At 42.7% G+C, this 23,869-nt stretch overlaps 1 long non-coding RNA gene across 1 annotated transcript in view; it reads left to right on the top strand.

Annotated features, from left to right (window-relative positions):
• Nucleotides 1-23,869, top strand: part of LOC122442947 — a 158,733-nt gene that overhangs the window by 16,474 nt on the left and 118,390 nt on the right. Inside the window, exon 2 of the long non-coding RNA XR_006269839.1 lies at nucleotides 872-984. This is a non-coding gene — a long non-coding RNA (uncharacterized LOC122442947). The remainder of the gene's footprint in view (nucleotides 1-871; nucleotides 985-23,869) is intronic.

Below are 23,869 nucleotides of genomic sequence, written 5' to 3'. Positions count from 1 at the left end.
GGTAAGAGGAAGAGTTTAATGTAAGTTTGAGCTATCTCACAATTTGATCTAGGGCAGGCTTGTTTCCCGAACCTCTTCAGTCTGTTCTATCTCTGCCTCCTGAGACATCTGCATTGTACCAACCCACAGTTGAGTTCAGTCACTGAGTCATGTCCAACTCTTTTGCGACCCCATGGACTGCAGCACACCAGGCTTCCCTGTCCATCACCAACTCCCGGAGCTTACTCAAACTCATGTCCATCGAGTCGATGATGCCATCGAACCATCCCATCCTCTGTCCTCCCCTTCTCCTCCTGCCGCCAATCCCTCCCAGCCTCAGGGTCTTTTCCAATAAGTCAGCTCTTCTCATCAGGTGGCCAAAGTATTGGAGTTTCAGCTTCAGCATCAGTCCTTCCAATGAATTTTCAGGACTGATTTCCTTTAGGATGGACTGGTTGGATCTCCTTGCAGCCCAAGGGACTCTCAAGAGTCTTCTCCAACACCATAGTTCAAAAGCATCAATTCTTCGATGCTCAGCTTTCTTTATAGTCCAACTCTCACATTCATTCATGACTACTGGAAAAACCATAGCTTTGATTAGATGGACCTTTGTTGGCAAAGTAATGTCTCTGCTTTTTAATATGCTATCTAGGTGGGTCATAGCTTTTCTTCCAAGGAGCAAGCGTCTTTTAATTTCATGGCTGCAGTCACCATCTGCAGTGATTTTGGAGCCCCCAAAAATAAAGTCTCTCACTGTACCACCCTACTTTTGGGTATTTGTGTGGGTGGCCTGTGACTTTGCATCCTGAGTGCTTTGATAGTACCCACTCCTTTCAGATCACTGCTGTCATTTCAGACCCTCATTTTCTTATGTCTGGACTTGTCTTCACAGCCAGTTACTCATCTCCCTGTCTCCAGCCCTGTGACTGTCCATCACTGACTCCACCATGCCAGAGCAGCCTTCTGAAGCTCTGCATCTGATCTTCATCACTTTCCGCTCCCCAGGTAAGATTCTGCCAGGGGTTCCCATGGCAGATACAAGCTCCCCAGCACATACCCAATTCTCACCCTGTGTTCTTTTCCCCGCAAATACTCACTCACCTGGTTCTAGCCAAAATGAACCATAGCCCAAGGAAGATATGTATACTTTTATTTCTAATGGGTCCCTCCAGATTTCTTTCCCCGAAGTTGTAGCAGTTATTTCTCCCCATCCTCACTAGCCTTTTAAAATTCTGCCAACTTGATGTGTGAAACCAATATCTTGTTGTTTAAATCAGTGTTTTCCTCTGACCTCCAGTGTAGCTGGACATATTTTTATATGCTTATTGAGGATTAGGATTTTCTCCTCTTAAATTGTCTTTCCATAATCCTTGCTCAACTTTCTGTGTTTTCCTTTTCTCATTAATTTATAGAAGCTCCCTGTGATACTAACTTTTTGATTTTCTAGTAAGCATAATGCGTGCTAAGTCATCTCAGTCGTGTCTAACTCTTTGTGACCCCACGGACTGTAGCCCGCCAGACTCCTCTGTCCATGAGATTCTCTAGGCAAGAATACTGCAGTGCGTTGCCACGCCCTCCTCCAGGGGGTCTTCCCGACCCAGGGATCAAACCTATGTCTCTTTTGTCTCCTGCATTGGCAGGTAGATTCTTTACCACAAGCACCACCTGGGAAGCCAGTAAACATAATATCTAACCATTATTGAATACTTTTATGTACAAGGCACTGTTTCCCTAGTCAATTCTAGGTCTCTGATTTTGTTCATGTTGTATTTGCCTAAATGCAACATGAATTAATAATGTTTAACAAATGTTTAACATTAATAAATGTTTAGCAAATAATGGGTAAAGGAATGAGTGAATGAACTGGATGAATGAAATGGGTAAGTTTATTTGCCCTCAGAGACTAGCTTTTTGATCGGGGGCTATTTCATCATAGGATTCTTCTGCATTGTCTTGTGCCCCTTTGTCCCCTTTCAAATCACTCCTCTCTGCCTCTCGCTTGACTAGCTAATAAGTATATCAGAGAGTCTCAATAAATGCTCTCATAATGAGAAGAATGCCTTTCTCTCCCTTAAATGTTGGGCTTTGGAACAAGGCTCCGGAAACACACTCAGGTGAGAGGAGGAAATGCTTCTTGTTTCGTGAATTGTGTAGAGAGAGTCATTAATAGTTACCAGAAAATGATATGCCTAGCATGTAGGAACATAAACGATCTTGGCAATGAGGCTACTAATATTTTAATGTTATTTCTTTTATATACTGTATCCTTCTGGGAGGAGTTTATAAAATCCTTCCTGGCTTGTTTACCACCAACCAGCCTGCAGAACTCTAGAGGGATTTCTTCCTTGTTTCTACAAGGAAGCAAATCCACAGCAACTGAGCAAAACAGAATGGCCCCAAAATCAGAGAGGTTTCACCTCCAAAGCATGCACTGATGATTTTCTTTTAATTTTAGAAGAGTTTTTCCGTTGTATTTACACCAGTATACCCCAGTGTAATTCAAGATTAAGTTATTTGTTCAGGATCCTCTCCCTGTTCCTTCTGCTGAGACGGTAAAACAACCTCAACCTCTCCTTTCTTGTCTGCTCTTCCCTTCCTCCTCCCTCCCCGGTTTTCCTTTAACAGTGCTTTTTCTTAAATGACTCATAAATTAAAGTCCATACATTTGGGACACATTGTGTGTTATTTGCAGATAAAACACTTAAGTGTTTCATTTGGAATCAAACACAGTTTCCTGAGGAAATAACTGAAATCACAGAATTGTTGAATAAGCTGGTAAGCAAAATCAGGTCACCAGGCAAGTTATCTTTTTTCGACCAAAGTATCTAAAGCAGCTTTATAAAGATACATAAACAATAAGGCCTTGGTCCAGAAGTCTCCTAGGTCAGACCTTAAATATAGGACTGCAGGCTGTCAGTAAATAAAGGTTTCAGTAAAAATGAAGAGCAGCACCAGGTCCCACAAGCTCGTCGGGTATTACTGCAAAAACTGTCTCCCTGATCTCAGGGGGAGCCAGGGAGAGAAAATAGCATTGATTAAGCTCTCAGAACAAAGAAGATGGAGAAGCTCTACACAGTCAGCAAAATAAGACCAGGGGCTGACTGGCTCAGATCATGAACTCCTTATTGCCAAATTCAGACTAAAATTGAAGAAAGTAGGGAAAACCACTAGACCATTCAGATATGACCTAAATCAAATCCCTTACAATCTTACAGTGGAAGTGACAAATAGTTTCAAGGGATTAGATCTGATAGACGGAGTGCCTGAAGAACTATGGACGGAGGTTCGTGACACTGTACAGGAGACAGGGATCAAGACCATCCCCAAGAAAAAAAAATGCAAAATGGTTGTCTGAGGCCTTACAAATAGCTGAGAAAAGAAGAGAAGTGAAAGGCAAAGGAGAAAATGAAAGATATACCTATTTGAATGTAGAGTTCCAAAGAATAGCAAGGAGAGGTAAGAAAGCCTTCCTCAGTGATCAGTGCAAAGAAATAGAGGAAAATAATAAAATGGGAAAGACTAGAGATCTCTTCAAGAAAATTAGAGATACCAAGGGAACACTGCATGCAAAGATGGGCTCAATAAAGGACAGAAATGGTATGGACCTAACAGAAGCAGAAGATATTAAGAAGAATACACAGAAGAACTGTACAAAAAAGATCTTCTCAACCCAGATAACCACGATGGTGTGATCACTCACCTAGAGCCAGATATTCTAGAATGAGAAGTCAAGTGGGCCTTAGGAAGCATCACTACAAACAAAGCTAGTGGAGTTGATGGAATTCTAGTTGAGCTATTTCAAATCCTAAAAGATGATGCTGTGAAAGTGCTGCACTCAATATGCCAGCAAATTTGGAAAACTCAGCAGTGGCCACAGGACTGAAGAAGGTCAGTTTTGATTCCAATTGCAAAAGAAAGACAATGCCAAAGAATGTTCAAACTAACACACAATTGCCTTCTTCTCACACGCTAGTAAATTAATGCTCAAAATTCTCCAAGCCAGGCTTCAACAGTACGTGAACCGTGAACTTCCCAATGTTCAAGCTGGATTTAGAAAAGGCAGAGGAACCAGAGATCAAATTGCCAACATCCGTTGGATCATGAAAAAAGCAAGAGAGTTCCAGAAAAACATCTACTTCTGTTTTATTGACTATGCCAAAGCCTTTGACTGTGTGGATCACAGCAAACTATGGAAAATCCTGAAAGAAACAGGAATACCAGACCACCTGACCTGCCTCCTGAGAAATGTGTATGGAGGTCAAGAAGCAACAGTTAGAACAGGACATGGAAGAACAGACTGGTTCCAAATTGGGAAAGGAGTATGCCAAGGCTATATATTGTCACCCTACTTATTTAACTTATATGCGGAGCACATCGTGTGAAATTCCAGGCTGGATGAAGCACAAGCTGAAATCAAGATTGCTGGGAGAAATATCAATAACCTCAGATATGCAGATGACACCACCCTTATGGCAGAAAGTGAAGAGGAACTAAAAAGCCTGTTGATGAAAGTGAAAGAGGAGAGTGAATAAGTTGGCTTAAAACTCAACACTCAGAAAACTAAGATCATGGCATCTGGTCCCATCACTTCATGGCAAATAGATGGGGGAACAGTGGAAACAGTGACAAAATTTATTTTCTTGGGCTCTAAAATCACTGCAGATGGTGACTGCAGCCATGAAATTAAAAAGCACTTGCCCCTTGGAAGAAAACCTATGACCAAACTAGACAGCGTATTAAAAAGCAGAGACATTACTTTGCCAACAAAGGTCCATCTAGTCAAAGCTATAGTTTTTCCAGTAGTCATGTATGGATGTGAGAGTTGGACTATAAAGAAAGCTGAGCACTGAGGAATTGATGCTTTTGAACTGTGGTGTTGGAGAAGACTCTTGAGAGTCCCTTGGACTGCAAGGAGATCCAACCAGTCCATCGTAAAGGAAATCAGTCCTGGGTGTTCATTGGAAGGACTGATGCTGAAGCTGAAACTCCAATACTTTGGCCACCTGATGTGAAGAGCTGACTCATTTGAAAAGACCCTGATGCTGGGAAAGATTGAAGGCAGGAGGAAAAGGGGACGACAGAGGATGAGATGGTTGGATGGCACCACTGATTCGAATGACATGAGTTTGAGTGAGCTATAGGAGTTGATAAAGAACAGGGAAGCCTGGCATGCTGCAGTCCATGGGGTCGCAGGAATCCAACAGAACTGAGCAACTGAATTGAACTGAAGCTGGATTCATGACATCTGGCTTCAAAGGTTCGCCTCTCTCCTGGCTGGAAGCAGAGGTTCAGGTAAGATGATCAAAACACTGGACCATAACTTATTCTAGCCTGATAATGGTCACTGATATCAGACTGTAGTGAACCCTGAGCAGGATCAGTTTATTCATTCATTCATTATTCAGTGACTCTTTATCGAGCGCATACTCTATCAGCAATAGAATAGGACCTCACTGCAGTGGACACAGTCCCTATATGAAATCTAACAGGGCTAGTCTAGTCCCGTGCCGATAGGAACTGGCAGGTAATATAAATGATGCCGGATGGGAGGAGCTGGGAACTGTGGTGGCCGGAATAATAGAGACTCCATCAAAAAGAGGCTGCCTTGACCAAGAAAGACAAGGATCATATATCGTTTTTAAGTGGAATAAAAATGATACAAATGAGCTCATTTACAAAACAAAGGCAGACTCACTGACAGAGAAAACAAATTTATGGTTAGCAAAGGGGAAAGAGGATGGGGATAACTTAGAAGTCTAGGACTCACAGACACACAGTACTATGTATAAAATAGATAACAACAGTAAGGACCCATTTTGTAGCACAGGGAACTATACTCAGTATCTTGTAATAACCTATAATGGAAAAGAATATGTGTACATATATGAATATATGGAACTTCTCTGGTGGTTCAGACAGTAGAGAGTCTGCCTGCGGTGCGGGAGACCCAGGTTTCTATCCCTGGGTTGGGGAGGTCCCCTGGAGAAGGGAATGGCTGCCCACTCCTGTAGTCTTGCTGGAGAATCCCGTGGACAGAGGAGCCTGGTGGGCTACGGGGTAGGTTCATGAGGTTGCAAAGAGTTGAACACAGCTAAGCAACTAACACTTTCACTTTTCATATGAGTGTATATATGTATATGAAGAGATGTATGCATGCCTGGTTCACTTTAATGTACAGCTCAAAGTAACACAACATTATACATCAACTACACTTAAATTTTTAAAAAAAGAGCCTGCCTTTATTCAGCTCCATTGATTATTTTCATAAGGGAGCATGAGCTCAGTATTGTCACACTTTCCAGTTTTCAAAGAAGAAAGCCTCAAATCCCAATTTTATTGTAAAATTTCTTCTGTTTAAAGACTGACAGCTAATTGCAATTTTTAAAAAATACTATGTCAGCAAAATATGACTACAAGCCCAAATTTGACTGAACAGCCAGATAACAACCTCTGCAATAAGCTGCTGTATAATATTTAAAATATATAGCAGAAAAAACTGCAAGAAAATCAAAAGAAATGTAAAAATATATATATATAGCAGTGAATTTCACAAAGTGTTGCCATTTCCCTATTCTTGTCTCCTTAACTTTTGGAAATATCCAAAACATGCAACAGCTACTTTTACAATATGTTGACATAAAATAAGCTTTTTTAAATGTTTGAAATAGGATTCTGGAAATCTCCTTCCACCCCAACCCCCTAGCACCATTTGGGACTCCTGGGGTTTCCTATGCAGTGACTGAAAATATAGGAACCTTTCTAATTAAGCACACTTATCACCTGTATGTCATTGGTCTTCTTGTGGTGGTTTCCCCCTCCGCATGACTGTCTCAAGATCTACAAGGTACTCCTTTGCATATTCTAAAACTCATGCCCTCCTGACACTGCAAACCTCACTGATTTTTACAAAAGGGAAGGTCATTTTTTTCTCTTTAGCCCCAACCAGCCTGTCACATCCAAAATATAGCTAATGCAGCTGTTACTGAAACAGTGTGCAAATTAGGGAAAGAGAACTTTAACTCCGAAGCTCTTCACTAACATTTGTTGGGAGAGTATCAGAACGTGCAGAGCTCTGACTTCCTCGTGAATGGGCTCCCTTACAGTTGGCAGCACACAATCTATACACCAATAAGAGGTGGTCCTATGTTAGTCCCCTCCAGGGACACTCTCACCAATGGACCCTCAAACTCCTTTTGGCATCTCATAAACGCATGGCCCTTGGTTTTCAACTTCCTGTCTTCACAGTTAATCAACAGGCAATAATGAGGGACCTAAACATCTAAATCCCAGCCCTACATCTAAATCTTGCAGGGACTGACAAGCAGAGTCACCTTTGTTGGGCTGTGCTAGAGGGATGCTTTGAACAGCTTGGAACAGGGTGGGATGTACCATCTTTCTAAGGCTCCGGAAAAGAGACTGAAAATTGATAGCCAGAACTGAAAACTAGTTCAGTCTATCTTAAGACACATATTTTTGTTTACTTTTGTTTTGGCATGTACTTTGTTCCCTAAAACTTGGATTTTAATGCTTTTAAGACTTTAACCATTCCTTTCAATTGACTTACATACTATGTGAATTAAGAAATAGATTCTCCGGCCTCAGAGCGGGGTGGGCGGGGCCCGCGAGGATCTGAGTGGTCCTGGGGCTCTTAAAGGGTTCTCTGTCGAAGCACCGAGGAGGCAATGGCAACCCATTTCAGTACCCTTGCCTGGCAAATTCAATGGACAGAGGAGCCTGGTAGGCTGCAGTCCATGGGGTCACTAAGAGTCGGACACGACTGAGCGACTTCCCTTTCACTTTCCACTTTCACGCATTGGAGAAGGCAATGGCAACCCACGGCAGTGTTCTTGCCTGGAGAATCCCAGGGACGGCGGGGCCTGGTGGGCTGCCGTCTATGGAGTCGCACAGAGTCGGATATGACTGAAGCGACTTAGCAGCAGCAGCGGCAGTCCAAGCACCCTCCAGGACTGCGGTTCCCGTGTGATGTGCTCTCTGAGAGAACCTCAAGCCTCGCTGGCTGTTCTTCCTCTATTTATTGATCACCGCGCAGTGACCAAGAGGTAGACAGGCCTGGGAATTAATAGCCCACAGGACATGCTTTCACGCTCAGACTCGGTTTCTTCACGCTCAGAACTGAGGTGATATAGTATCGAAGGGTATAGTGAGGTCGTTAAAGGCACCTAGCACGGTATTTGGCAAACAGTAAGTGTTCAATTAGTGACGGTTATTTGCCAGACACTGTGCTAGGCTCCAGAAAAAAAAAAAAAAAAGAAATAGATTCTGCTCATGAAGCAAAAGGACCAAAGTAACAGTGACTTAAATGGGATGATTTGGGTTTTCTCTCATGCAATGTCGTTCTATCATGAATAGTACAGAACCTGGGTGACAGACCCATGGTGTCTGAGCCCCAGGCCCCTTCCGTGGTGTTGCTCAGCCAGCCCTGAGGTATGGTCCTGATCTGAGTGACCTACCATCTCTGACTACCACCAGGAACAGGGTCCTGCTGATGAGAAAGAGAAAAGGAAGGGGGAAGTGTGTGCATTCTCTGTAACTGCACAACCCAGAAGTCACACCTGTCATCTATGCTCATACATCATTGGCCAGAACTTTATTACGTGGTATCTTAGTCTTCTCAAGCTGCTGTAACCAAGTACCACAGGCTGTATGGTGCAAATAACAGAATTTTTTATCTCACAGTTCTGGAGGCTGGGAAGTCCCAGATCAAGGTGCTGGCTGAATTAATTTCTGGTGATAGTTTTCTTCTTGCCTTGTAGACATGGGTCTTCCCCTGTGTCCCCACCTGGTGGAGAAAGATCTCTTCATCTTCTTAGAGGTTACAGTCCTGTTGGATTAGTGGCCCACCCTTAGAACCTCATTTACCTTTAATTACCTCCTAATGGCCCTTTCTCCAGATACAGTCACACGGTGCTGGTGGGGTAGGGTGGGGGCATATTAGGCTTCAAATTGTGAATTTGGGAGACACAATTCAGTCCATGGCACATGGCTTCACATGGTTGCAAGGGAGCCTGGGAAGTGCAGTGTGTGTTCTGAGCAGGATGCTGTTACTAATCCTGGAGGTCCGTTAGCTGTCTCCTGTACAACCCAACTTTTACCTGCCTGGTTCTTCTAAGCATTTCCTTTGGCAACACTGTTTGACTGTCTTTGTTATTTTTTTTTCAGTTTTCTGAATCCCAACAAGAGTCATATCTATATTCAGAAATAAATACACTGTAAAGTCCATATAAGATGTTCTTATTACCCACCACAGATCTCCCCATTGCTGTAGCTGAACGCTACACTCAGCTAAATGTTGATTTAGCTTCTCAGAGAACAAAAGTAGCCAGTGAGCAAATGCTACTTGTATAAGACTACTTTAATATAAGAAAGCTGTGTAAAACAAAGGAACGCAGTGCCACGTTTTGTTTCCTGCTAATGACTGACTCGGCGTCTGCTCTGGAGCCTGGTACTGTGACAGGAGTGGGCAGTGCTCAGAGGCTCCTCGCTTGACTCAGAGAGCCGACCACATCCTGCAAAATCGGGTTTTACAAACATGCAAATTGAGGTCAAACAGTCCCACATCGGAGATTTAATGGCTAATCTGTTCAGACAGCTGCTTCTTGGCCATTAAATTACAAGGTGACTGAGTTCATTAAGATTTTCACACACAACTGACTCCTCGAATTGTGTCTCATACTTTTCTGAGGCTTTCCTGGACAAAGCTGGTCAGATGAGCTATGGTTATAGCAGAAAGAGCCAGTCTGTCGCCGTTTGTTTCCCAATAGACAAAGAGGCATTATTTTCAGGTTGATTAAAACTGGTCACTCCAGCCAAATTCCAGGATGAGGTCATGAAGATCAGTCACTGTGGGGTTTATTGCCAAAGGCAACTGGGGAAAGAGTCCAGTGTTCTTTGCTGAAAGATATAGTGCCAAAAATTCAAGTTAAACTTTAAAATTATGTTACCTTTATCTGCATTATCCTGCACACACTAAAAATAACAATATTCAATGCAGGTCCTTAAATATTAGTCTTATGTAAGGACATTGTTCAAAATTTATGCATCACTGCGTTAGATCAGGCATGGTTTATTATTATTGCTAAGCTCTTTCCTCTTCTCAGACAACTGAAACCTTATTTGTTTTATAAATACATTTATAAGCAAAATAATGTGGAACACATTTTATTCTGCTCATATAATTTATTTAATATTATTTTGTTATTAAATATGAGGGAATTTTAATAAGTGATTACTTCATCACTTGGTCTTTCTCATATGTAGCATGAATTACTTCCATAGAATTGTCTAGCTGATGAATTGAAATTACTTTGAATTCCTAAAGCAACTCTGAGTCTTTTATTAATACTATAAGAATGCTATGATAAAATCTCACAAATTGCCAACAATAAGGAAATGGCTGTTCTACCAAGTGAGCATTCTTAACCACAAAATATTTTTAAAGACAATTTACTCTTAATGTAGCACATACAATATGTAAATAAGGAGTAAAATAAGCTAGTGTTTTTTTGGAAAATAAACACAAGCCATTTAATACAAAAATAATGTATTGCTAAAAATCAAAAGTTGAAGACACAAAGAACAAATTGTTACTTTACAAGCTCTTGATTAGGAAAATTTTTTAAATTGAACAATTTTGGACTAAACTGCGTTTTCTAACCAGAAAGGCCATAAAATTCACAGTACAAAAATTACTTTCAATCATAATTAATAGGAATCAGTTATAATTTTGTCAAAAATTTGAAGTGAAATAATCATGAGACTTAAGAGTTCCATTGGTTCTTGGAATATAACCAAACAAATTAAGCTTTAAAATATGTGGAAAGTCCTATCCACATGCTTTGTTATTTATTTTAAAAAAAATGGTTAGTAATCAAAATATCTTTTTTTAGGATGTTCCTTTTGTTAGTCATTTAAAATGACACTCAAAGAAAATGAAATAATTTAGAAAATAGTTATGATATACTGTTAAGTATAAAAAACAAGTTCTTAGATTTTTTTTTCCTCCTCAAGGAATGAATTACTGAGGTGGGAAATAATTTTGGTTGTCATTGATAGAAACAATGAGAAAGAGCCATATTTAATGCCTCGTGATCTAACTCTGTGGCCTCCCCAGCGGCTCAGCAGTAAAGAATCTACCTGCAATGCAGGAGCCGCAAGAGACATAGGTTCAATCCCTGGGTCAGGAAGATCCCCTGGAGGAGGGCATGGCAACTCACGCCAATATTCTTGCCAGGAGAATCCCATGGACAGAAGGACTTGGCAGTCTGTGGTCCATGGGGTCACAAAGAGTCAGACACGACTGAAGTGGCTTAGCATGCAGCATGATCTAATGCTGTAGTTTTAACAGTGAAATACAACATCGCAAACATCAATTCCGCTCATCTCCAGTGTGGCATTTACTTGAAATCTGTGCATGTTAGCTACTTCTTCCAGTTTCTTCCCAGTATTCCAAATGTAAAAGGTTTGTGGAATATTGTGGACTCCAGGAGGTGCAGGCAGGAAGCACCTTTATTTTTCTCCCACTTGGATCTTCAGATATCTCCCATCAGGTTTCCCTGCTTATCCCCTGGATGAGAGCTTAAGCAGATCCCATAGATGTGCAGTCCCTTTCAGAGCTAACAAGGTTTTATTTTCTAGTACAGTGTTAACAAATCCTGTAAGATAAAATGAAAACTTTGGTCTCTCCAGCCTCTCCCTGCCACCATCCACAGACTAACAGTGGGGAGAGGGGCTTGGTCTACTTCATGTTTTCACAATTCCCCAGCGTGGCTCCTCCACTTTTCTCCTACTCTCTATGCACCCTTTGGCTCCTCCAAGGCTGGATGAGATAGCAGGGAGAGGAGATAGGTAAGGGATAAACACTGACTGGACAGATGCTGTTGTAACATGGTATTAGCGACCCTTGCATGGCAGATGCACTAAAGCTGGCTCCTTCTTTTGGGAGGTTCTTTGGGAACTCTGCCCTCAAATAACACGAGCACTGTGTATGCACTGATGTGGGCAGTGCATTCCCCAGACGACTGCTTACCCCCACCTCCCTAGCTCCTGTTTCCAGTAGAATATCTCACACTTGTCACTCTGGCCCAGGGGATCTACTGTCCCTCTAGGGAAGGACAGCCTGCATTGCCTCCACTGCAGCAGTTCCCCTTGCCTGCTTCAGGGACAGGCCCAGAGAACCTAAAACCTTAGAGGTTTACAGGCAGGAGTCAAGGCCCAGAGCCTAGTTTTCTGTGAACACTCTTACCAGGGGCTGCTCCAGGACCACAGCTTTTTATAAGGGCTTACAGAGGAGCCCACTCACTTGGCTGGAGTTGGGAGGGGGTAACTCTGTCTCCCTTCCGCTGGAACGGGAGACCATGCCACAGAGTCCAGCGCCCACCAAACTTCCAAGAAATCCTTGTTCTCAGTCCTTTTCACTAAACCTAGAGGGGGCAGCAGGGCCAGTTTGGAGTCACCTCTTACTAAGTCCTGTAGAGATGGTCCAGCTCCTCTACTAAAAACATGGGTCTACTTGCCATGAATTGTTCTCAACTTTGTGGCCTCAGTTGAAATGAAAAATCCTGTTTGCTGTTATGCAAAATACCCCTTGCTCATTAATAAATAATATTCCTCTACTATTTCTGCTCAATTCCAATAGATGACCCTAAAAATTAAATGGCAAGTCAGTTTCAAGTAATCTTGATTTTCTGCTCAATCACTCTAAGATCCTAAGGCTTTTTGAAATAGAGTATATGAATATTCAGGTCAGTCTGTTTTCTGCAGTGACTCATAACTGGGATTCAGACAGGACTAGACTTGTCTGCTGATCTGGTATGGCAGGCCTGCCAGAAGGCTTGCTTTGTTTTGTTGGCTGAAAAAGGAAATAAGCAGGCGCCCAAATCCCAAAGGGACGGAGCTGTAGGGTAAAGGGTTAGAATTTCAGTGGCGTTCCTTGGGCAGCCCCATGGATGTGGGACTGAGTTGATGGAGAGAGCGACTGCTGGCGGAGGCCCTGTTTTTATAGGGGCCTCTGTGTGACACCCTGAGACGTGAGGATGTAGGCAGTGCCACGTTTATGCCCAGGTAAGGGGAAGCTTCTTTTCCTCAGTTAGGCATAGGCCCCATGGGCCTTCACAACTCTGAGGACTTGGGAAAGGGCGGCAGAGCCATTCAATTGCAGCTTTGTAGACCAAGAGGCAGCCCCTTTGGCCAAGACACCAATTGAGGGCTTTCCTCGTGGCTCACCGGTAAAGAATGTGCCCAGCAGTGCAAGAGACGAGGGTTCGATCCCTGTTCCAGGGAGATCCTACATGCCAAGAAGCAGCTGAGCCCATGTGCCACAATAATTGAGCCTGTTCTCCAGAGCCCAGGAGCCGAAACTACGGAGCTTACGTACCACAGTCACTGAAGCCCACGCACCCTGAAGCCCATGCTCTGCAACAAGAGGAGCCCCCTCAGTGAGGAGCCTGCGCACCAGCTAGAGAGGGGCCCCCCTCTGCAGCCGGAGAGGGGCCTGCACCTCAATGAGGACCCAGGGCGGTCAGAACAAACAAATGCACAAAGATCTTACAAAGGAAAAGAACAAGACCCGACTCAGCCAAAATAAATAAGTAAATATTTCTTAAAGAAGACGTCAGGAGAGTCTCAGTGAGCCTCTGTGATGGTGGCAGTGGGTGGTAACAAGCCAGATCCTGGCAAACGCCCCAGGGGAGGTTAAACCATGTCCTCTGTGTGCGTCCACCAGCTCCACGTCCAGGTTCTCTGGGTGCTGTACAGTCCCCCTTCACATATAGCTCTCCATGTTTAACCAAGTCAAGAAACTCTTTATGTATAAACAATATTTGTGTATATTATTTTTTAAAATATTTCTGTACTTATTTGACTGCGCCAGGTCTTAGTAGTGGCACACAGGATCTGCAGTCTTCATTGTAGCCTGCAGGATCTTTTAGCTGGGGTGTGTGAACTGTTAGTTGCAACATGTGGGATCTACTTCCCTGACCAGGGGTGGAACCCAGGCCCCCTGCCTTAGGAGTGCAGACTCTTGGCCACTGGACCACCAGGAAACTCCTTAATATTATTTTTTAAATAATAATACTTTAATAGTAGAGAGGAAACAGAATAACTTCAGTGACAACTCTCATTTGGGAAAAGAGAGAACACAGAAGTCCCTGGACTATAGCATATATTCGCTCCTGCTGGACAGAAGTAGCAAGGAGTAGCTCAGCTGGTAAAGAATCTGCCTGCAAGGCAGGAGACCCTGGTTTGATTCCTGGGTCAGGAAGATCCCCTGGAGAAGGGATAGGCTACCCACTCCAGTATTCTTGGGCTTCCCTGGTGGCTCAGACGGTAAGGAACCCGCCTGCAATGCAAGAGACCTGGGTTCGATCCCTGGGTTGGGAAGATCATCTGGGGGAGGGCATGGCAACCCACTGCAGTGTTCTTGCCTGGAGAATTCCATGGACCGAGGAGCCTGGTGGGCTACAGTCCATGGAGTCACAAAGAGTCAGACACACCTGAGCGACTGAGCACGCTGTGCCCCGGCTGTCCTTGGTCTACGTGCCAGTTGCCCCAGCTTCTGATCTTGGGGGAGTCTCCTTTGCTCATAGATTTTCATCATCACCTCTCCAGCTTTCTGAAGATCTCCCTTGTCTAATAACCTAGAACTACAATGGAAGGCCATTCTGGTGGCTGCATGTCTTTCGGAGACCTATTTCTGCTGGTGTGAATTTTAGAGGTTCAAGGAAGTTGAGTTGCACTTAGGTGTTTCCTGACTGTGTTATTCACTAGAATAATGTAGTAGGCTTCAATTCATGGGCTACTAACCAATGCCTTAAATTCATTCGAGTCATAGACTTTGGGCATAGAACCTAGAATTCAAAACTTTTTATCCTACCAATAGATTGGGGTGCCTGTGCCAGTTTTTTTTTTTTTCCTGTGCCAGTTTTATGGTACCCCTTTGGCCTCTACCCCAGGACAATTTAAAACAACAGAAGTAAGACAGCAACCATTGATCTACCCCTCCTCTCTCACCACATCCAAGGTGACATCCATCGTGAGAGTGATCGTCCCCGTTGCAGAGGGCAGGAACTGCTTGAAAGGACTCAGGGAGTCAGGTTTCTCCCAGGTTCTATATAACCTCAGCCCATGGCTCTTGCTTCCCTGCTTTCCTCCACACTGACATCAGATTCGAGACAGAATCTGGTATTTTCACAAATATTGCAGGATTTGGATCTTAAGCTAGACGAAGTAAGTTAGATAGAATAAGCTCTCTCAGAAAAGTTCTGTTTTCTTTCCCCTCTATTAAAAAGTCATTTATTAGTAAAGTTAAAATGTGAAATTATTGCCATTCAGTTTTATATTGTGTGATGCAAGTTTTACATGCAAATATAAGGGCACTTAACTTGTATACAGGATTACTGAAATTACACCATTTGTATTTTGTACTTTATACATGTATATGCATTTTGTACATACCTGAACTGTGGAACACTACACAAAACTAACTCAACTCTTTTTATTTGCTTCTTGATACTTACATGTTCTATTAACATTCTCTATCTAAGGCTTCAGTTGAAGGAAGGAAAACTGCAAGGAAAAGCAACTATAGGTTGCCCTATACTTCTCTTTCCTTCTGTGTCATAATTTTCAGTGTAGGTTGGTTCAGTTCAGTTCAGTTGCTCGGCCGTGCCCAACTCTTTGTGACCCCATGGACTGCAGCATGCCAGGTTTCCCTGTCCATCATCAACTCCTGGTACTCAAACTCATGTCGTTCGAGTAGGTGATGCCATCCAACCATCTCATCCTCTGTTGTCCCCTTCTCCTCCTACCTTCAATCTTTCCCAGCATCAGGGTCTTTTCAAATGAGTCAGTTCTTCACATCAGGTGGCCAAAGTATTAGAGTTTCAGTTTCAGCATCAGTCCTTCCAATGAATATTCAGGATTAATTTCCTTGAGGATTGACTGGTTTGATCTCCTTGCAGTCCAAGGGACTCTTAAGAGTCTTCTCCAACACCACAGTTCAAAAACATCAATTCCTCAGTGCTCAGCTTTCTTTATAGTCCCACTCTCACATCCATACATGACTACTGGAAAAACCATAGCTTTGACTAGATGGACCTTTGTTGGCAAAGTAATGTTTCTACTCTTTAATATGCTGTCTAGGTGTGAGTGAGTGAGTGAAAATTTGCTCAGTCGTGTCCGACTCTTTGCAACCCCATGGACTGTAGCCCACCAGGCTCCTCCATCCATGGAATTTTCTAGGCAAGGGTACTGGAGTGGGTTGCCATTTCCTTCTCCAGGGGATCTTCCCAACCCGGGAATCGAACCCGGGTCTCCCACATTGCAGGCAGATGCTTTACCGTCTGAGCCACCAGGGAATCCCTAGTATCTAGGTAGCTGTCTAGGTAGGTCATAGCTTTTCTTCCAAGGAGCAAGCGTCTTTTAATTTCATGGCTGCAGTCACCATCTGCAGGGATTTTGGATCCCAAGAAAATAAAGTCTGTCACTGTGTCCACTGTTTCCCCATCTAGTTACCATGAAGTGATGGGATCAGATGCCATGAATGTTGGGTTTTAAGCCAACTTTTTCACTCTCCTCTTTCACTTTCATCAAGAGGCCCTTTAGTTCCTCTTTACTTTCTGTCATAAGGGTGGTGTCATCTGCATATCTGAGGTTATTGATATTTCTCCCGGCAATCTTGATTCTGGCTTGTGCTTCATCCAGCCCAGCATTTCTCATGATGTACTCTGCATATAGGTTAAATAAGCAGGGTGACAATATACAGCTTTGACGTTCTCCTTTCCCAGTCTGGTTGGTTAATACCAGTAAAGAAGAAAGATATGAAAGTGAAAAGTTGCTTGAAAAGTTGCTTGAAAGTGAAAGTTGCTCAGTCATGTCTAACTCTTTGCAACCCCATGGACTGTACGGTCCATGGAATTCTCTAGGCCAGAATCCTGGAGTGGGTAGCCTTTCCCTTCTCCAGGAGATCTTCCCAACCCAGGGATCAAACCCAGGTCTACTGCATTGCGGGCAGATTCTTTACCAGCTGAGCCACAAGGGAAGTCCAAGAATACTGGAATGGGTAGCCTATCCCTTCTCCAGGAGATCTTCCTGACCCAGGGATCAAACTGGGGTCTCCTGCATTGCAGGTAGATTCTTTACCAGTGAGCTATCAGGGAAGCCCATAGAGCTCCTTGGTTGTTCTTCTTAGAATGGCTTTCCCTTCTTTCTGCATAAAGAAAATTCTGGTTCAAACAGAAAGCATGTTCTCCTGACGCTGTCAGTGCCATCACTTACTCCGTTGTAGAAGTAACACACTTACTTTGTTCTTGCTTTGAGACTTGATCAACTCCCATGCACAATGGGTGGGTCCACAAGAGTTCTGTGCTCACGGGGTATCACAGGTCCAACATGCAAATGAGGCAGCAAAGAGTGGAGGAGACACAATTTACAAGTACCACCTCTGCTCCTGTGTGTGCTCTACTGTTCCATCAGAGTTTGTTTACAATACAAGAATTTAAAGATAAAAGTGTTAAGAATTTCAAGATGGCAGCAACAGAGCATTAAACCCAGCATGGTACCCTTCTGAGCACAGGGCCCTGTGTGGCTCCACAGGACTTGTGAAGCCAGCGGTTGTGTTATGCGGTAGTCGTTGTCCTCAGCATTTTCCCTATTGTGATGCATTTAACCCTCTGAGTGTGGTGCACAATTCACATTTGGGCTACCTTACAGTGTTGCACTGAATTAGTTCCCACAAACACCCAGGATTATGAGAGCGCAGGGAGAGCTCATGCACGCTGAGAGAAATGTAGAGTGCATATTTATTGAGAACTTATCTGGCATTCAGTAACAGCTCAGCAAAGTGATAGTAAGGCTTTGAAGATAAGGGCGTTTGTTTTGCGTACAGAACAACATCTGCTGAGGCTGACGTGTCAGCCAAGGTATCTGTCTTAAGAGCATGAGAAAGAGCATGTAAGGAAAGACAGAACAGCCTCTAGAAAACAGCCTTGAAAAAGTAACTTTTATATTCCCATAGGTCTATATGATATTCTGTGACTTAACATTTTCATGGTTAGGATTTATCAGAGTATGTCTTTGTCTGAAGCTGTAATGTCAAAATGTCACTTCTTACTGTATATCTGCTTAATGCATTTGGAGTGAAAAAGTTATGAAGACAACAAAAACAACAAAAGGAATGTTAATTCAAAAATGGATGACTTTTAAAGAGCTATATGGTAAAAAAAAAAAAAAAAGCACCAACTGCATAGTCATTATATGAGGTGAGTCATTAATTACATTGGCCAAAAATCTTGCTAAGTATAAGAAGAAAACCAAGCTTCACCTATTGTTTTGCTCTATCATCTTTAGCACAGGAAATTCATCCTGATGGTCAAAAGATTACCATTCCAACTTTAGGCATCATGTTTATAGTCTAAGGAAAGAGGACAATAACTCAACCGTAGGGATTTCTAGAAGTCTCTACATTTCAGTACCACAATTATGTTTTCTGTAGCTGCAAGGGAGCCTGAAAGATGTGTATTTTTAGCTTTTTGTCTCTTTAGTAGAGAAAGGCAAGGAAAGGGTGTTTGTGAAAGGCTCTTGGTCGTCCATCCAGGGTGTCCACCTCAGTCCATCCCCTTGGCCATGCATAATTCATGTTTCCTTATTTTCACATATTCATTTCATGCGGAATACATTTACTTCTTCCCCCAAGGAGTACAACCCTAGCTGTGCTCAGGTCAAAGTCCAGTATCTCCATGTGTGCTCCAGTCCTCTTCAACAGTTCTGGCTGGGGTTCCGTATGACTTGGTAAACTTAAGTTTGGAAGTAATGATATCTGATCCAGATCCACCCAGTATATGACGATGGAGGAAGAAACAGGATAACTGCAACTTTAAAAACTCCCATTTGATAAGGTACAGATGAGAAACTCACAGCCCATATTACATCCTGCTGGACAGTAAGAATAAGTATGAGGCCCTTGTGGTTAGGCAGTCGAGTTACTTTCCTCTGACCCTGGCTCTGCCTTCTGGGGAAATCCTGTTTATTTTCCTTTGTCCCATAGCTGTACGTTTGGAGAAGACCTTCCTGGTGACTGTCTCTTAGGGCCACATCTGACCTGAGCATTTAGGAGGATGCTCTTCCTAGAGGCTTCTCAGCCTCTGAAAATCTTTCTCTATGTTTGAGTCCAGTTAGGGACCAGCTGTCAACCAATCTTGAGTTTGTTTTTTTGTCTCATTGTGTTATTTTTGTTGTTGTGATAGAATTTCACCATAAAATAGTCTTCTACATTAATTTCTATCATTTGCCCTCCAGAACTGTACTCATCTCAGCCCTGCTCTGTGCTCTGGGAAGCTGACCTGTATGCATGGCCTCGATGATTCTCTTGCTGTCAGGCTTTCTGTTGGGCTTGGTCAATGGTAGGGGGATTCTGATAAAGATCACCAAGAGGGGAAAGGGAGATCAGGGTATCTTTCCCCTAGATATCTTTCTGCTGGGTCCCGTGGGCCTGTCGATGGTCATGTGCTGTGCTGTGCCTAGTCGCTCAGTCCTGTCCGACTCTTTGCAACACCATGGACTGTAGCCCACCAGGCTCCTCTGTCCGTGGGGATTCTCTAGGCAAGAATGCTGGAGTGGGTTGCCATGCCCTCCTCCAGAGGATCTTCCCAATCCAGGGGTTGAACCTAGATCTCTTGTATTACCTGTGGATTCTTTACTGTCTGAGCCACCAGAGAAGCCCATCAAAGGTCATAACTCCTGTCAAATGGCCTTCTCTGAATTCTGAGAGCTGCTCCCTCTCCTTGCCCTTCAGGTTTAACAGTGGCCATGAACTAACATATGTGCACTACTGTGTGTGAAACAGCTAGCTAGCTGGTAGCTACTGGATAACACAGGGAGCTGAGCGGGGTGCTCTGTGACAACCTGGGGGTGCAATGGGAGAGTAGAAGGGAGGGTAAAGATGGAGGGGACATATGTATACATATAGCTGATTCCCGTTGTTGTATAGCAGAAACTAGCACAACATTATAAAGCAACTATCCTCCAATTTTAGAAAAATTTTTTGAAAGAGTGGCACTAGCTCCCTGCCATGACTCCACCCCACTATCCTCTGTGATTTTCCTATACCCTCTCCGCATCTGTGTCAATAGTCCTTTTTATTTATTTATTTTTGGTTATTACTGTTTTAATTTTGGCTGTGCTGGGCCTTCGCTGCGGCACACAGGCTTTCTCCAGCGGCCAAGCAAGGGCTTTTCTTTTTGCAGTATCTGGTTTAGTTGCCCTGTGCTGTGGGGTCTTAGTTCTCTGACAAGGGATCAAACCCATGTTCCCTGCGTTAGAACATGGATTCTTATCCACTGGACCATCAGGGAAGTTCCCAATAGTCCTTTTTGAAAACTCTCCTCAAATTACCCAAATGCGTTATACTCTCCATTTCCTGCCAGAATTCTAATTACTACAACTTCCAGTTTATTTGCTTCTGGTCAAATGTGTTTATAGGTATGTATGTTTTAGGAAATTGCATAGTGTCATGATAAGTTGCATGAAAATTTTGAGAAATTTGAAATTTCTCTTACATAGTGGATAGAAAATCAAACCAATTGTGGATCACCATTATCATACAGTTGAGTGTATTATTATTATTATACAGCTAAAGGTCATGTAAATGAAAGTAATAGGATAAGAATGCAATGACGTAAATGCTATAGCATTTAAAAGCATGAGTGGTTTCAGAACTCAGCAAGGCATAGTGTATCATTATTACTTCCACTTTACAGTTGGGGATAGTAAAGTCTCAAGATGTTAAGTAACTTGGCCATTAACAAGCAGCTGCTGCTGCTGCTGCTAAGTCACTTCAGTCATGTCCGACTCCGTGTGATCCCATAGACGGCAGCCCACCAGGCTCCCCTGTCCCTGGGATTCTCCAGGCAAGAACACTGGAGTGGGTTGCCATTTCCTTCTCCAATGCATGAAAGTGAACAGTGAAAGTGAAATCGCTCAGTCGTGTCTGACTCTTAGCAACTCCATGGACTGCAGCCTACCAGGCTCCTCCGTCCATGGGATTTTCCAGGCAAGAGTACTGGAGTGGGGTGCCATTGCCTTCTCTGTAACAAGTAGCGGAGCTGAGATTTTTTTTTTTTTTTTCGGAGCTGAGATTTTAATTCAAGGAGTCTGGCTCCAAATGTTTGCTCTTACCTTCATCCACTGATTCTCAGGAAAGTACCTGGAAATAGTTGGACCTCAGGCAGGTTCAGGTGATTTTAGAAATGCCAGATTGTAAATTTTAAAGCCGCATGGTCAAAACTAAAAATAAATAAATAAATAAATCCGTATGGTGTCCTGTAATTTCTCACAGTTAAGCAAAGAGACCATTTTGGAATGAGAAACAAACTCAGGTTTTTTTTAAAACCACAGGATTCTGTGACTCTTAGAAACTAGCCAGAACATACAGGTTGAGTTAGGTTCTCCTTTCTCTTTGTTTTCATAACACTATGAACACACCATTGTTACAGCTTTTATTACAGTGTTGTAATTGTTTTTATGTGTCTACCTGCCAGTCTGTGAGTTCGTCAAAGGAAAAAAATTATGTCTTAGTCATCTTCATTAATGTCCTATAATATGGAATATTTAATGAAAGACAAATTAATATCTAATCTATAAATGCCCATCTAATTATATCTTAATTTAGCTCTCTATGCCGCTAGCCATGATGTAGGTGCACTTCTATTGATTTGATTGTCACTAGCCATTACATCTTTTAGGATCCAATTAGTATTTTTACTCTCATCAGTGTTGAGACAGTTATTAATGTAATATGGACATATACAAAAAACTAAAAACTAAGCAGCAACAACAAACATCAAAAGATTCAAAACCTGATTTCCCTAAGTTGAACCTTAGGAACATGGATTAGAAGAAAGACTATTATTAATTGTGTCCTAAAAATGTTTTGGCTTATATCCAGCTCAGCTAACCCCTTTAGGGGTCTTCACCCAGACTGGGGAAGCACATAGACGGCACAGCAAGAGATGACAAAGACACTTCTATTCAGTTCTGGTGGCTCAGACAGTAAAGAATCTGCCTGCATGCAAGAGACCCAGGTTCAGTCCCTGGGGCAGGAAGACACCCCAGAGAAGGGAATGGCTAACCACTCCAGTATTCTTGCCTAGGAAATCCTATGGACAGAGGAGCCTGGCAGGCTACAGTCCATGGGGTTTGCAAAGAGTCGGATACAACTGAAGTGACTTAGCGTGCACTCATGCCCTGTTGTAACATTGGATTTTTATAAACTTCCTGCTGAGTTATATTATATCACACCTTTCTTCACAGCTTCTCCAAGCAGGAGAAGGATTATCGAGATATATACTTTAGCTCATCTCTTCCTTCAGCATTTCAGTGGGGTGGCAGGTGGGTTGAAGATGGATTATCTAGGCATGGATATTAGGGCTGCTCTGGCTTGCTTTGTTTCCTCTGTCTTCTTGGTAATGGCAGGGTGTTGTCAGTGCTAAAAGTATATCTATTACCCAGATTCCCTCCATCTAGCTTGAGAAATGAAGTCTTATGCTTGTAACTACCTGTCCTAGGCACAGCGGAGCATTCATTCAACAATATTCATTCACCCAGCTATCTTAACACCTACTTTGTGCAAACTCCATGGCAGAGATCACAGTGGTGAGATAGTCCTTATTCTTAGTAGTTTAAAACCTATTAGGAAGCCAAGATGATCTTACTTGGAACCAATAGTAGACAATAAGGAAGATATTAAAATATGTAATAGCTTCTTTTAATTAAACCTTTTATTTTGATATAATTGTGGACTCACATGCATTTGTTAGAAAAACGCTTTCTTCCCAATGTCAGTATCTTACCGAGCCATAGTACAAAATCACAGCCAGGATACTGACATTGATATGGTCAAGATACAGAATATTTCCACCATCTCCGTGAGCACGAGCATCCCTCAGGTTTTCTTTTGTAGACATACTCCTTCTCCTCCTGATGTCAGCTCCTCCTTAACTCCTGGCAGACACTAATCTGTAATCCACTTCTAAAGCTATGTCGTTTCAATGGAATCATATAATATGTAACAACTTGAGATTGACTTTTTTCACTCAGCATAATTCTTTGTAGATTCATCCAGGTCATTGTGAGTACCAATAGTTTTCTTTTTTCCTTTTTTTGATTGGAGGATAACTGCCTTACAGTGTTGTATGGTTTCCTGCCGTACGACAATGTGAATCAGCTGTAAGCGTACAAATGTCCCCTCCCTCTAGAGCCTCCCTCCCACCCCACCCCTCTAGGTGGTCCCAGAGCCCCGGGGGAGCTCCCCATGTTACCCAGCGACTTCCCACTAGCCGTCTGTTTCATACATGGTGATGTATGTGTTTCAGTGCTACTCTCTCTGTTTGTCCCAACCTTCTTTTCCTGCTTCACTGGGTTCCCAAGTCCGTCCCTATTCCTGCCCTGCAAATAGGGCTAGGATATGATACTAAAAAAATAGTGCAGTTTGTTCTTTTTATTGCTAAGTATATTCTTATGAACATACTTTTCACTTCTCTCGGATACCCAGGAATTGCATTACTTGGTTACATTGTAGCTACACATTTTAAGAAACTGCCAACTTGCCTTCCAGAGTAAATGTACTTTACCTTCTTACCAACAATATATGAATAATCCATTTTGTTTGGTGTTTTCTTTTTGAGTTTGAGAATTCTTGTCATGGTGTAGATACTACCGCTTTGTTTGGATATGCAGTTTGCAAATATTTTTTCTCAGTCAGTAGCTTTTTTCTCAGCCTCTTACCAGGGTCATGTATAGAGGAAATTTAAAAAAAAATTTTTTTTTTTTTTGGCCACACTGTGAGGCTTTCAGGATGTTATTTCCTCAACCAGGGATT

This window comes from Cervus canadensis, chromosome 6, assembly GCF_019320065.1.
Source record: "Cervus canadensis isolate Bull #8, Minnesota chromosome 6, ASM1932006v1, whole genome shotgun sequence".
Classification (NCBI taxonomy): Eukaryota; Metazoa; Chordata; class Mammalia; order Artiodactyla; family Cervidae; genus Cervus; species Cervus canadensis.
This window is presented reverse-complemented; position numbering and strand designations above follow the sequence as displayed.